This window comes from Leucoraja erinacea, chromosome 28 (genome assembly GCF_028641065.1).
Source record: "Leucoraja erinacea ecotype New England chromosome 28, Leri_hhj_1, whole genome shotgun sequence".
Classification (NCBI taxonomy): Eukaryota; Metazoa; Chordata; class Chondrichthyes; order Rajiformes; family Rajidae; genus Leucoraja; species Leucoraja erinaceus.
In genome coordinates, this window is record NC_073404.1 from 3,114,219 (window position 1) to 3,129,643 (window position 15,425).

At 49.0% G+C, this 15,425-nt stretch overlaps 1 protein-coding gene across 2 annotated transcripts in view; it reads left to right on the forward strand.

Annotated features, from left to right (window-relative positions):
- The first annotated feature begins 325 nt into the window (after positions 1-325).
- The window catches only part of LOC129710516 (CUE domain-containing protein 1-like), a 101,919-nt gene continuing 86,819 nt past the window's right edge, over positions 326-15,425 (forward strand). The window contains exon 1 of one of the 2 annotated variants that reach the window (XM_055657532.1): positions 326-544. The gene's annotated coding sequence lies outside the window, so the exon portion shown is untranslated. The remainder of the gene's footprint in view (positions 545-15,425) is intronic. The other variant, XM_055657529.1, reaches the window with a different exon arrangement.

Here is a 15,425-nt window from a genome sequence, read left to right on the forward strand (position 1 = left end):
ACCCAAAATTAACTTTATTCAAATTTTTTTTTTTTTTTTTTTTTAAATTAGAACTTATAAACCCAGAGAAAAACTGTGCAAAAACTCTTCATGCATTCGATGGTGTGCCGGGTGCACCCAGGTGCAGACACTACTGAGTGGTAACACTATCGAATGCATGAAGAGTTTTTGCACAGTTTTGCTCTGGGTTTATATGTTTAAAAAAAAAAAAAAAATCATAATAAAGTTTTATTTGGGGTAAAATAAATAAATAAGTGATGGGAGAGGGGGAGAGCGTCACCCTGCCTGCCGGCCGGCCCCCTCCTGCTGCAGAGAACACAGTGGCTGCATTTCACTCGGATTCCTGCAGGAAGCTGCAATAGCTTCGAGTCCATTTCCATCTGTTGACCCTCGACGGCGGAGAGGGAGAGGGAGAGGGAGACAGAGGGGAGACGCACAGACACAGACACACAGAGGCAGAGACGGAGACACAGACACACACACAGGGCAGGAGAGGCGGAGAGCGTCTGGTCGACAGACTTAGCCCCGGAGCGCCTGTGAGACGGTGAGTGTGAGAGCGGGGCTTCGGCGGCTGCGGCCCGGGACTGTGGGACAGAGGGGAGAGGGGGGGGGGGGAGAGGGGATGGGAGCAGGGAGGGAGAGGAAAGGGGAAGGGGGTAGGGAGGGAAGAAAGAGGGGGGAGAGAAGAGGAGGAGGAATGGGGAGGGGAGAGGGGACTCAGTCGCCGCTTTGTCCCGTCCCCCACCGCCCCCTCTCCCGGCTGCATGCAAGCTGTGTGTGTGTGTGAACCGGCAGCCACAATGAGCCGGCCTGAAACCAGACACACACAACACACACAGGCACGCACACACACAACACACACCTTGTGTGGGGAAGAAGCTTCTCCAGCAAAACCTGCATTTCTTTCGCATTCATTTCCTTCTGGGGGCGGGTTTCACTGCTTTTAATGCACTGGGAGCATTGGGCTCGCAAAAAGAAAAGCTCTTTGACTTGTGTGCGTGTGAGAGAGGGAGAGTGTGTGTGGCTGTAACTGAGTATATGCGACAGTGTGTGTAACTGTGTGTGATTGACTGTGTACACGACTGTGCGTGACTGTGTGTGCGTGACTGTGTGTGACTGTGTGTGACTGTGTGTGTGTGTGGCTGTGTGTGTGTGTGTGTGACTTTGTGTGTGTGTGTGTGTGTGACTGTGTGTGTGATTGACTGTGTACGCGACTGTGTGTGACTGTGTGTGTGACTGTGTGTGTGTGTGTGACTGTGTGTGACTGTGTGTGACTGTGTGTGTGTGTCTGTGTGTGACTGTGTGTGTGACTGTGTGTGTGACTGTGTGTGTGTGTTGTGTGTGTGACTGTGTGTGTGTGTGTGTGACTGTGTGTGTGTGTGACTGTGTGTGATTGTCCGAGACTGCGACTGTCTGCGTGACTGCGTTGGTGTGACTATGTGTGACTGTTCGTGCGTGACTGCATGCATGACTGTGTGTGTGTGTGACTGCGAGACTGCGACAGTGTGCGTGAGACTGTCTGCGTGACTGCGTTGGCGTGACTGTATGTGTGACTGTTCGTGCGTGACTGCATGCATGACTGTGTGTGTGTGTGACTGTGATGGTGCGTGCAACGTACTGTTTTTTTGATAGAGAGGGAGAGAGAGCGTGCGTGTGTCAGTGTACAGAGGAATTTGAAAGCCTGTCTAAAATTAAACTTCCTGGCAGAGTCGGCCTCCAACACTCGCTCCCCTGCCTCCTGACACAGTGCTGGGAATTTGTTTTGCTTTTGGAAAATGATTCCTCTACTTTACCTCCTTGCTGCTTGCCGGACCCTCTCTGTGTGTCGTGTCCCCCCCCCCCCCCCCCCCCACCCCCCCCAAAACCCCGGTGTGTTCCCCCTCGTGTTTCTGGTATCTCTGGAAGAGGAGCATATGTGAAACAGACAGACGTGTGGAATCCCTTCCCCCACTGTCAGGCATAACATACCTTGCAGTGGCCCCAGTCCCCAGTGGCTTACCCGTCCAACCATTCCCCATTGCATGCTTCCAGGAGGCAGTGTCGGGCCCAGTGCCTTGCCTGCACCCTGCACATAGGAGCCAAGAAGCTGGAGTATGTATGTTGAAGAAGGAACTGCAGATGCTGGAAAATCGAAGGTAGACAAAATTGCTGGAGAAACTCAGCGGGTATGGCAGCATCTATGGAGCGAAGGAAATAGGCAACGTTTCGTGCCAAAACGTTGCCTATTTCCTTCGCTCCATAGATGCTGCCGCACCCACTGAGTTTCTCCAGCAATTTTGTCTACCTGAGAAGCTGGAGTAACTTGGCGGGTCAGGTAGCATCTCTGAAATAGGTGACGTTTTGGGTCGAGACCCTTCTTCAGCAGCACCCTCTGTCTAAACCTATCCTATGCCTGTACCAGTCTAATTGTTTCTTAAACATTGTGATAGTACCTGCCTCGACTACCTCGACTAAGGATGATGGGTATATTGTACAAGCTGATGGAGGAGGTAGTTGAGGCAGATACAGGGATATGATGGGTTTAGAGGGGGGGGATGTTGCTGTCGAAGGGTCTCGACCCGAAACATCACCCATTCCTTCTCTCCAGAGATGCTGTCTGAGTTACTCCAGCTTTTTGCGTCTATCTTCGGTTTAAACCAGCATCTGCAGCTCATTCCGACATCCTTCAGCTCCCAACCTGCCTGTGTTGTGTTTGGGGAAGGTTATAGCAAACTTTGCAATCGGGGTGGGGGGGGGGAGGGACTGAAGTTGTACTTCCCGAGACCCTCCCATGGCCTGGACAGTGAGATGTCGTTGTGAGTAAAATGGAGCCTGGGATCCCAAGTTGGACCAGATTTTTAGTTTGCATCGGACATACATAACGGGGACATAGAAACATAGAAACATAGAAATTAGGTGCAGGAGTAGGCCATTCGGCCCTTCGAGCCTGCACCGCCATTCAATATGATCATGGCTGATCATCCAACTCAATATCCCGTACCTGCCTTCTCTCCATACCCCCTGATCCCCTTAGCCACAAGGGCCACATCTAACTCCCTCTTAAATATAGCCAATGAACTGGCCTCAACTACCATCTGTGGCAGAGAGACATGTCTTTATTTGTTCGAAAGAAGCAACTGGGAATAACGTTGAGGGGTGATCTTATAGAAATGTATAAGATGATGAGAGGAATAGATCGGTAAATGCACAAGGGTGACACGGTGGCGCAGCGGAAGAGTTGCTGCCTCAAAGTGCCAGAGACCCGGGTTCGATCCTGACTAAGGGTGCTGTCTGTATGGAATTTGTACGTTCTCCCCTTGACTGCGTGTGTTTTCCCCGGGTGCTCCAGGTTCCTCCCACACCCCAAAGACAAACAGGTTTGTAGGTTAATTGGCTTCAATGACAATTGTAAATTGTCCCTGGTGTGTAGAATACTGCTAGTGTAGTGGTTGATCACTGGTCAGCACGAACTCAGTGGGCCGAAGGGCCTGTTTCTGCGCTGTAACACTACACTATACTACTGTGTTCTGCGTACACAAAGTACCATTTTATCTCTTGTGTTTAAGAAGGAACTGCAGATACTGGAGAATCGAAGGTACACAAAAAAGCTGGAGAAACTCAGCGGGTGCAGCAGCATCTATGGTGCGAAGGAAATAGGCAACGTTTCGGGCCGAAACCAGAAAGGTTTCGGCCCGAAACGTTGCCTATTTCCTTCGCTCCATAGATGCTGCTGCACCCGCTGAGTTTCTCCAGCTTTTTTGTGTACCATTTTATCTCTTGTTCCCTTCCCCTCTCCCCGAGACCATTCCCATTCGGACTTTCTTGGTGCCTGGAGGAAAGAAGATTTTGGATTTCTGTGGTCCTATTTCATAGCTCCGGGACATTAAATTTAGTTTAGAGATACAGCGTGGAAACGGACCCAAATACACACCGAGTAATAAGTTCATATGTTCCTACGTTACTGCAGCAGAATTAGGCCATTCGGCCCATCAAGTCTTCTCTGCTATTCAATCATCTTTCCCCTCTCAACCCCATTCTCCTGCCTTCTCCCCAAAACCGCTCACACCCGTACTAATCAGGATTCTATCAATCTGTGCCATATAAATATCCATTAATGGCCTCCACAGCCGTCTGTGGCAATGAATTCCACAGACTCCGCATTCCTCCTCATCTTCCTAAATGTACGTCCTTTTATTCTGAGGCTGTGCCCTCTGGTACCAGACTCTCCCACTAGTGGAAACATCCTCTTCACATCCACTCTATCCAGGCTTTTCGCTATTCAGTAAGTTTCAATGAGGACGTCCCTTCATCCTTCTAAACTCCAGCGAGTACAGGCCCAGTGCCATCAAATGCTCATCATATGTTAACCCGATCATTCTTGTAAACCTCCTCTGGACCCTCTCCAGCAGCACATCCTTTCTCAGTTATGGGGCCCCAAACGCTGACCACCAAGCTCCAATCACTAGTTCTATCCTACACACTAGGAGCCAATTAACCTACAAACCTATACGTTTGTGGGACTGTGGGAGGAAACCGGAGCACCCGGAGAAAACCCACGCGGTCACGGGGAGAATGTGCAAACCCCGTACTGATAGCTCCCGAGGCCAGGATCGAACCCGGGTCTCTGGCCCTGTGAGGCAGCAACTCTACTGCTGCGCCACCGTGCTGCCCATTCCGCTGGGTTTTGCCTTAAAAATATCCATTGGCCTCCACAGCCTTCTGAGGCATCACTGCATCTCTTTAGATGAACAACAGGAGCCATGGCAACGGGACACTAGGTCTCTGTCATTTGGTCCTCACTACCAGAAGTTTGAAGTTTAGTTTATTGTCACGTGTACCGAGGTACTGTGAAAAGTTTTTGTTGCATGCTAACCAGGCAGCGGAAAGACAACACATGATTACAATCGAGCCGTCCACAGTGTACAGATACATGATAAAGGGAATAACGTTTAGTGCAAAGTAAAGTCCGATCAAAGATAGTCCGACGGTCTCCACTGAGGTAGATAGTAGCTCAGGACCATTTTCCAATTGGTGGTGGGATGGTTCAGTTGTCTGATAACAGCTGGGAGGAAACTGTCCCTGAATCTGGAGGTGTGCGTTTTCACGCTTCTGTACCTCTTGCCTGATGGGAGAGGGGAGAAGAGGGAGTGGCCGTCAGGGGTGAGACTTGTCCTTGATTATGCTGCTGGTGGCCTTGCCGAGGCAGTGTGAGGTGTAGATGGAGTCAATAGAAGGGAGTTTGGTTTATGTGATGGTCTGGGCTGCGTCCACAATTCTCAGCAGATCCTTGTGGCCTTGTCAGCATGGCCCTTGTTTTCTCAGAATAAGAGGAGACTGTTGCAATGTCCCTGTTCCCAAGATATCTAACTGTTGCACTAAACGTGCTTTCTGATACGGTTTAAGTCAAAGATCTAAGATGCCGTCACACCAGCTACATACACTACCAACGTGTGCCGTGCCCTGATTTGTTTAGCTTAGAGATACAGCATGGAAACAGGTCCATGGAGTCCACTCCGACCACCGTACACACTAGTTCTATGTTATCCCACATTCTCATCCACTCCCTACACACCAGGGGGCAATTTTTACCCGATGAAGGGTCCCGACCCGGAACATCGCCTATCCACGGTCTCCAGAGGTGCTGCCTGACCAGCAGAATAGGTCTGGCACTTTTTGGCTTTTTAGTTTAGTTTATTGCCACGTGTACCGAGGTACAGTGAAAATCTTTTGATGCGTGCTAACCAGTCAGTGGAAAGTCTATACATCATTACAATCGAGCCGTCCACAGTGTACAGATACAACGTACAGGATTTTGTAAATCAGCATCTGCAGTTGCTTGTGTCCACGCTGGTTCTATGTTATCCCACATTCCAATACACTCCACTCCCTACCACGGGGTAATTTTTACCGACGGCCAACTGACCTACCTGCACGACTTTGGGATGTGGGAGGAAACCGGAGAATCCGGAGGAAACCCACGTGGTCCCGGGGAGTACGTACAAACTTCACAGACAGCACCCGAGGTCAGGATCGAACCGAAAATTGGCCAAATACAACTTCCCTACTTTGATGTGTCGGCTTTGCACCAATCTGTTGATATCTTTGACCTACCTGCCTGCAAGAACTGTATCATCGAGAGAAAATTAACAAGTTTCACAGCCCAACTATCTTCTAGGCTCTCGACATTTATTGTGACGATGTCCTGAATCTCCAACTCTGGAGCAAACCAAAGAGAAATTTAACGTTTTTAACACAATCCTGTAAATAAAAGGATAAAAGTTCCCGATGTTGGGGGAGTCCAGAACCAGGGGCCACACGCAGTTTAAGAATAAGGAGGAAGCCATTTAGAACGGAGACGAGGAAACACTTTTTCTCACAGAGAGTGGTGAGTGTGTGGAATTCTCTGCCTCAGAGGGCGGTGGAGGCAGGTTCTCTGGATGCTTTCAAGAAAGAGCTAGATAGGGCTCTTAAAAATAGCGGAGTCGGGGGATATGGGGAGAAGGCAGGAACGGGGTACTGATTGTGGATGATCAGCCATGATCACATTGAATGGCGGTGCTGGCTCGAAGGGCTAAATGGCCTACTCCTGCACCTATTGTCTATTGTCTAAAACACTAATATATAGTAGGGAGTCCGTACAGACTCTGTCCAAACAGCACCCATAGTCAGAATTGAACCTGGGTCCAGCGATGCGAGGGTATAAATAGGGCTTTGGGCCATTGGTCTGCCTTGGGATTGTTGGCCCAGGAATGATAGCCACAATGTCACAGTGTTCTTGTAAAGCTTCAATACTTTAATGTCACATGTGTGAAAGCCACAGTGAAATTATTTGCTTGCATCGCCAACGTATTCAACTAGTCGCCCATAAAGGTGTTTACAAAGTTACAAATCCCCCCCCCCCCCCCCCCCCCCCCACGCCAGGTCCCCCTTTGTTCCTTCCCCCGGCAGCGGCGACCTCACTTCCACGTGGTCCGTCCTCGTCCGTTGGTCGGCGCCATCATCGACCGCCGCGCCGACCTCTCCGCTAACGCCGCCGCGCCCTCTCCGGACGCCACCGTGGCGCCGACACAGGCCCCAGCCGCGGGATCGGCAGACCCAGGCACTGATGGCCGCGGGCTGGGTCCCACGGGGCTCCACCGCCACTGTGAACATCTGTCACTAGTTCCACGTTCTCCCACTCACTACACACCATGGGGCAGTTTACAAAGGGCTATAAACCTGCACACCCGCACGTGTAGGAGGCCATATATATAGAACGTGCAAACTTCCCATTGACAGCACCCGTGGTCAGGATCGAACCCTGGTCTCCGGCACAGTGAGGCAGCAGATCTACCCACTGCGCATCCCTGCCTCCCATACAGCCATCCATCCTAATGTATTCACCTCGACCCCATTGTGGACATTACACTGTCTCTGGAACTGGTGCGCTACAATGCTGACAACTATATTCTGCACTCTGTATCTTCCCCTTTGCTCTACCTATTGTACTTATGGTGAACTTGATTGCATTTTGTGTATAATCTGATCGGATCTGTTTAGACAGTATGAAAAACAAAGAGCTTCACTGCACTTCAATAGCTTAGAGATACAGAGTGGAAACGGGCCCTTTGGCCCATCAAGACCGTGCTGCCCCGTGATCACCCATTCACTACTGCAAACATTTCACTCGTGTTGTCCCAAACATGATCTCTGATTTGTTCCTTTAGCAAATAGGGGTGAGGGCAGCACAGTGGCACAACTGGTACAGACGCTGCCTCACTGCGCCTGAGATCCGGGTTCAATCCTGACCTCGGGTGCTGCATGTGTGGAGTTTCCATGTCCTCCCTGTGGCCACCATGGGTTTCCTCCAGTTTCCTCCCACATCCCAAAGACGTGTGGATTTGTCAGCTAATTGGCCGTAAGTCGCCCCGGGAGGGGATGAGAAAGTGGGATTACGTGGCACTAATGTGATCGGGTGATCGATGGTCGGCGTGGACTCGATGGGCCGAATGGCTGAAAGTTTCAATGCTGTATCTTTACTTTAGTTTAAATTTTGTTATTTGGTTTATTGTCACGTGTACCGAGGTACAGTGAAAAGCTTTTGTGTTTCCCGCTTACCAGTCAGTGGAAAGACAATACATGATTACCATCAAGCCGATCCCAGTGCAGATACAGGATAAAGGGAATAACGTTTAGTGCAAGATAAAATCTGATTGAAGATAGTCTGAGGGTCTCCAATGAGACAGATTGTAGCTCAGGGCCGCTCTCTAGTCAGTGGTAGGATGGTTCAGTTGCCTGATAACAGCTGGGAAGAAACTGACCCTGAATCTGGAGGTGTGCGTTTTCAAACATCTTGCTCCTCTTGATGTTAAGTTCAATGTAAACATGGTATCTCGGTTGAGATTCTGTGCCACAGAATTCTGCGACTGCTTCAGGAATAGCCATCATTTTCTTTGGAAGTCCTCTGTGCTTGCAGTGCCTCCCACTCTGCTTGTTTCCCTTCCTGGGGACAATGAGCTTCATTATATCCTCCCACGCTGTCTCACCCAGCGATATTATTCTTTGGATTAATGGCGGGTCTGTTTTGAGGAACTGATATTCGGACTGGTCTCCCACTTCCTCTTGTGTAGGAAGGAACTGCAGATGCTGGTTTAGACCGAAGATAGACCATGGGGAGAACGTGCAAACTCTGCACAGACAGCACCCGGTCATGATCAAACCCGGGTCTCTGGCGCTGTAAGGCAGCGATTCTACCGCTGCGCCACCGTGCCGCCATGATGCAGTCGCATCGTGAATTCCTGACCCTTAAGGGACTGTCTCACTTTGCGAATTTTCTTCGGCGACTGCCGGCATCATTGACTGATGTATCAGGTCACCGAAAAAATCGCAGCGTGATAATAGACAATAGACAATAGGTGCAGGAGGAGGCCATTCGGCCCATCGAGCCAGCACCGCCATGCATTGTGATCATGGCTGATCATCCCCAATCAGTACCCCGTTCCTGCCTTCTCCCCGTATCCCCTGACTCCGCTATCTTTAAGAGCCCTATCTAGCTCTCTCTTGAAAGCATCCGGAGAACCGGCCTCCTCCACCGCCCTCTGATGCAGAGAATTCCACAGACTCACCACTCTCTGTGAGGAAAAAGTGTTTCCTCGTCTCCGTTCTAAATGGCTTCCCCCTTATTCTTAAACTGTGGCCCCTGGTTCTGGACTCCTCCAACATCGGGAACATGTTTCCTGCCTCTAGGGTGTCCAAACCCTTAACAATCTTACATGTTTCAAGTGATGTGATGTGGCGTGTCGACGTATTGATGCGAGGCGTCTCCTCGAGTGTCACAGCATTGTTTTTGTTGCCGCTGGATTTTGAAATGTTCAAAACTTTTTCGGCAACCCTGATATGTCAGTCAATGACACTGGCAGTCGCCAAAAAAAATCGCCAAATGGGACAGGCCCTTTACACTCAAAGCCTTGACCTATGAAGGCAAGCACACCATATGCCTTCTTTACCACACCATCTACTTGCATTGCCACGTTCAATGAGCTATGAACTTGGACCCCACGATCCCTCTGTCCGTCAATGCTGGTAAGGGCCAAGCCATTAATTGTATATTTTTCCCGTTAAAAGGATCTAAGAATATAGGAGTGAACACTGCTGCTACCAAGGGCTGTTTAATCCAGTCGGGGTCTGTGAGGAAAAAAAACCCCTGGTTAACTGGTCAGTGTTAGTACAACAATGGGCTTCTCCAGCGCACAGTTATCAGAGGTTCCTCTGTTCCCTTTGTTGGAAAGCTAATTATAGTGTTATAGTGTGCAGGAAGGAACTGCAGATGCTCTTTATACTCTGGAGATAGACACAAAATGCAGGAGTAACTCAGCAGGGCAGGCAGCATCTCTGGAGTAAAAGAATAGGCGACGTTTCGGGGTGAGACCTTTCTTCATCTATTTCTTTTCCGGTTCTCTACCACATCTCTTCCAAGATTAATTGGCCCTCTGTGACTCTGGGTGAGGTTCCGGGTCGAAACGTCACCCATTCCTTCTCTCCAGAGAAGCTGCCTGCCTGTCCTACTGAGTTACCCCAGCATTTTGTGTCCATCCACCCTACAATCTGTACATCTTGGGAGTGGAGGAGGAAACGGAGATAGAGCCCCAGCACCTGGGGAATACCCACGTGGTCACGGTAAAAACGTTCAAACTCCACACAGACAGCACCCATAGGCAGGATCGAACCCTGGTCTCTGGCGCTGTGAGGCAGCAACACTACCGCTGCGCCACCTGGGGTAAATCCACTTTGGTAAGAATTGTAAATTGTCCCTAGTGTGTGTAGGATAGTGTTAATGTGCGGGGATCGCAGGTCAGTGCAGACTCGGTGGGCCGAAGGGCCTGATTCTGATTCCGCGCTGTATCTCTAAACTACATAAACTAAACCTTTGATAGACACAAAAGGCTGGAGTAACCCCACAGCGGGACTTGCAGCATCTCTGGAGAGAAGGAATGGGTGACGTTTCGGGTCGAGACCCTTCTTCAAACTAAACCTTTGTCTAAGTGGACACAGATGGAGATGAAAGCTGAATAAGTTCACTAAATCACAGTATACTTTCACCATTCCTCATCGCTCCAGATCGCTGAGTGCTGTTGACAGTCCTAGGGCTTTATATTTTGTTTTATTTTTCTCTTCTCGCCTCTACAGAAGTAAAATTTAAGGCCTTTGCTGTTTGAGTGGATTAGTAAAAGGATCAGGGAAGACTTCCTGTTTCGCATTCCTCGGATTGCGCAGCGGTCGAAGGAATTTAGTTCTTAGCTTGAATGAATTAGCAGGGCCTGCATTGGTCATGCGATGTGGCTACCCCTCAAAGTCAGTGCAGATGCCCCTTGCATGGAGTTAAACCTGTGGTGGACGGACAATAGTGAGTCCATTCCTAGACAAAACAGGGAGCTAAATGAGGAGGCTGTCTTGAGGAAGGATGTGCTGGCTCTGGAGCGAGCCCAGAGGAGAATTACGGGAACGTCCCAGGAATGAGTGAGTGGGTTAGCATATGAGGAGCACTGGGCCTATACTGGTTGGAGTTTAGAAGGATGAGGGGGCCACCCTTACATACTTACAAAATCCTTAAGGGGTTGGACAGGCTAGATGCAGGAAGATTGTTCTCGATGTTGGGGAAGTCCAGAACAAGGGGTCACAGTTTAAGGATAAGGGGAAAGTCTTTTCGGACCGAGATGAGAAAAAACATTTTTCACACAGAGAGTGGTGAATCTGTGGAATTCTTTGCCACAGAAGGCTGTGGAGGCCAAGTCAGTGGATATTTTTAAGGCATAATGTTTCAGAAAGAACTGCCGATGCTGAAAAATCGAAGGTAGACAAAAATGCTGGAGAAACTCAGCGGGTGAGGCAGCATCTATGGAGAGAAGGATTAGGCAACGTTTCGGGTCGAGACCCTTTAAGGCATAGAAGGGTTCTTGATCAGTACAGGTGTCAGGGGTTATGGGGAGAAGGCAAGAGGATGGGGTTAGGAGGAAGAGATAGATCAGCCATGATTGAATGGTGGAGTAGACTCGATGGGCCGAATGGCCTAATTCTACTCCTTATGAAATTGTCAAATGACACTGTGTGTTCCTGGATTAAATCTGGGCACAAACGCGTTTGAGTTAATGTATGTGTTTAGTTTAGTTTAGAGATACAGCGCGAAAAGGCCCTTTGGTCCACTGAGTCCACGCCGACCAGCGATCCCCGCACACTAACACTATCCTACACACACTGGGGACAATTTACAATTTTACCGGTCAATTAGCCTACAAACCTGTACGTTTTTTGGAGTGTGGGAGGAAACCGGAGCTCCCGGAGAAAACCCACACGGTCACGGGGAGAACGTACAAACTCCGTACAGACAGCACCCGTAGTCAGGATCGAACCTGGATCTCTGGCGCAGTGAGGCAGCAACTCTACCGCTGCGCCAGCGTGCTGCCCATTAGCCTGAAGTGGTAAATTACTGCTTTACTAGATACCTGCTGGTCTAGAATTAATCAGGACGAGAGTGGCAGTAAAAAGTGTTGTCTGCTGGCCAGTTCTTTGAAGCAGGCCTTAAACTGCCCTGGCCCACCTGACCATCGATCACTCGATCACATTAGTTCCATGTTATCCCACTTTCTCATCTATTCCCTACACATGGGGGGCAATTTGCAGAGAGTCATTTAACCTACAATGTAGGGGTGTGGGAGAAAACTGGAGGAAACCCACGCGGTCACAGGGAGAACGTGCAAACTCCGCACAGGCAGCGCCCGAGGTCAGGATAGAACCTGGGTCTCCGGCGCTGTACCGCCCATCTCCTGTTGCCTTTACGTAAGTAGGTAAACTTCATTTATATAGCACGTTTAAATCAACTCGCGTTGAAACCAAAGTGCTTTACATAAAATAAATAATTCAGTTTTCGCACATCCATAGAAAAATAAAAAAGAAAAGAAAAAATGAACAACACATTCTAGATCTTTAAGTGCTCCATACTGTTTGGAAGTTCATTGTTTCAGTGTGTTCAGTGTTGCACACCTTGTTGTAGGAAAGATGTCATCTAGCTCGAACGAATGCAGACATGATTTACGAGGATGTTGCCAGGACTCTGGGCCCTCAGCTGCAGGGAGAGGTTGAGCAGGCTAGGGCTCTGTTCCTTGGAGTGCAGGAGGATGAGGGGTGATCTTATAGGGGTGTACAAAATCATGAGAGGAATTGATCTGGTAAACTCGTAGAGTCTCTTGCACAGAGTAGAGGAGTCAAAAACTAGAGGACATAGAGGGAAAAAATTTAATAGGAACCTGAGGAGAAACATTTTCACACAGAGGCGGTGGGTGTATGGAACAAGCTGCCAGAGGAGGTAGTTCAGGCTGGGACTATTGTAAGGTTGAAGAAACAATTAAACGGGTACATGGAGAGGACAGGTTTAGATGGATATGAGCCAAATGCAGGCAGGTAGGACTAGTGTAGGTGGGACATGTTGGTTGGTATGGGCAAGATGGGCTGAAGGGCCTGTTTCCACACTGTATGACTGTATGTTCTTTATGGAAGACAAGAAATATCAACTCAACATTTGCCTTTGTCTACTTTGGAACTGGTCTGCCTTCTATTCCTGTCTAGAGCTGACTTAAAGCAATGTTAATGTTTGATGTAGCTGCTCTCTATTGAATAACATCAATAATATGGCTGGTGTTTGCTTAGCTTGGCTCCTGCTGTAACCCAGGGCTGTTCCAGGCAATGTCTCTCCCCCTCCAAGCTTCCCACCTGTTTTGAAACAAGTGATAATGTTCAAAATCTCCTCAGAAGTTTTCCCAAGCAGAGTAAAGCTGATTGTTGACTTGCGTGGTGTGGCTTAGTGGCTAGGCTGTTGGATGGGGAGCAAAGGTTCTGTGCCATTGATGCAGAGACGTGAGTTCAAATCCCACTCTGGCAGCTTAGTTTAGTTTAGAGATACAGCGTGGAAACAGGCCCTTCGGCCCATCGAGTCCGTGCCGACCAGACCCCCCCATACATTAGTTTAGTTTGGAGATACAGCACGGAAACAGGCCCTTTGGCCCACCGAGTCCATGGTGATCATCCCGGACTAACCCTATTCTACAGACTAGGGACCATTAACCTACAGACCCGCACATTTTTGGAGTGTGGGGGGGAACCGGAACACCCGGAGATAACCCACGAGGTCACAAGGAGAACGTACAAACTCCCCTCACAGACAGCACCCATAGTCAGGCACTGTAAGGCAGCAACTCTACCACTGTGACCCCGGGGAATTTAATTACATGTAATTAGATAACTGGATTAAAAAAAAAACGAAGCTAATCTCTGAAACAATAAGGGTGTTTCCTAAACCTATGTTTTGAGAGTTGAGAGAGTCAGTGTTTTATTGTCACGTGTACTGAGATGGAACAATGAAATAAATTCTTACTTGAAGCAGCACAACAGGTTTGTAAACACAGTACTTAGTAGATAATACCATAAACTAACATTACAAAAAGTTCCATAACAAAAAAAAAAATATATATATATATATAGTGCAAAAAACAAAACAGTTCCTAGTGCAACCCAGGCAGTTTGGAGTTTGGAGTTCAGTTGGAGGTTGTGGTGTATGCCCCATCAACAGATAATAATAATAAAAAAATGCTTTAACATCCAAATAATAATCCAGTTACGACACAAAATGCTGGAGTAACAGTGGGTCAGGCAGCATCTCTGAAGAAAATAAATGAATAGGTGACATTTCGGGTCGGAACTCTTCTTCAAACTGAAAGATTGAGTAGCACGGCGGCACAGCGGTAGAGTTCCATAGAAAGCCCTGTCCCACGGTACGAGTTCATTCCAAGAGCTCTCCCGAGTTTGCCCTGATTCAAACTCGGAGATTTACGGTAATGGCCACTCGTCGGTACTCGGGGCTCTCGTGGACATTTTTCATCACGTTGAAAAATCTTCACGAGTCTTCCCGAGCTTACCTGCCGTTAGCGAGTCTTCTAAAGCTACCTGCCGTTAGCGCTAAGAGACGTCCCCGAGCTCCGACGTACCCGCTACATTCATTCTCCGTGCTTACCATGAGTTTGACTTTTTTTTAAACTCGGGAGAGCTCTTGGAATGAACTTGTACCGTGGGACAGGGCTATTACAGCTGCTAGTCAAGACAGCATCTTGACTACAGGTGGTGTCTGTACGCAGCTTGTACGTTCTCCCCACGACCGCGTGGCTTTTCTCCGGGTGCCCTACACTCCAAAGTTGTACTGGTTTGTAGGCTGATTGGCTTGGTAAAATTGTAAATTGTTCCCAGTGTGTGTAGGATTGTGTTGGTGTGCGGGGATCGTTGGTCGGCCCGGACTTGGTGGGGCGAAGGGCCTGTTATTCATTGGTGGAGCTGCTGCCGCACAGCACCAGAGACCCGGGTTTGATCCTGACCTCGGGTGCTGTCTGTGCGGAGTTTGCACGTTCTCCCTGTGACCTGCGTGGGTCTCCTGTGGTTTTCCACATCTGTGCGATGTGCGGGTTTGTAGGTTAATTAGCTTCTGTAAATAACCCCTAGTGTGTAGGGAGCGGACAAGAAAGTGGGATGACATAGAACTAGTGTATGAGCGGGTGATCGCTGGTCAGCGTGGACTCAGTGGGCTGAAGGTTCTGTGCCCTATCTCTCTTGGCCTTCGTGCTGCTGCATGTTTTTTTCCATTTCACTGCAATTGACATTTGGAACTAATCATTTGAATGCACATGATGGCATTCTGAGAAATATTAGCACAGGAGGAAGCTGGTTCATAGCATTCGCTGGATTTAAACCGCGCTGGAAGTATTGTGGACGGGCTCACTGCCCCTTTGCTCCAAAACTCGGGGATTTCACCGCATGAATCAGTCCTGTGTGGAAGCATGGACAGGCCGGGCAGCTGTGCGGTGAGACGTGACTAGATGCAGCTGTGTTTGTCTCAGACCACGTCCTGGTTAAGTTGAGACCAAGGGCGG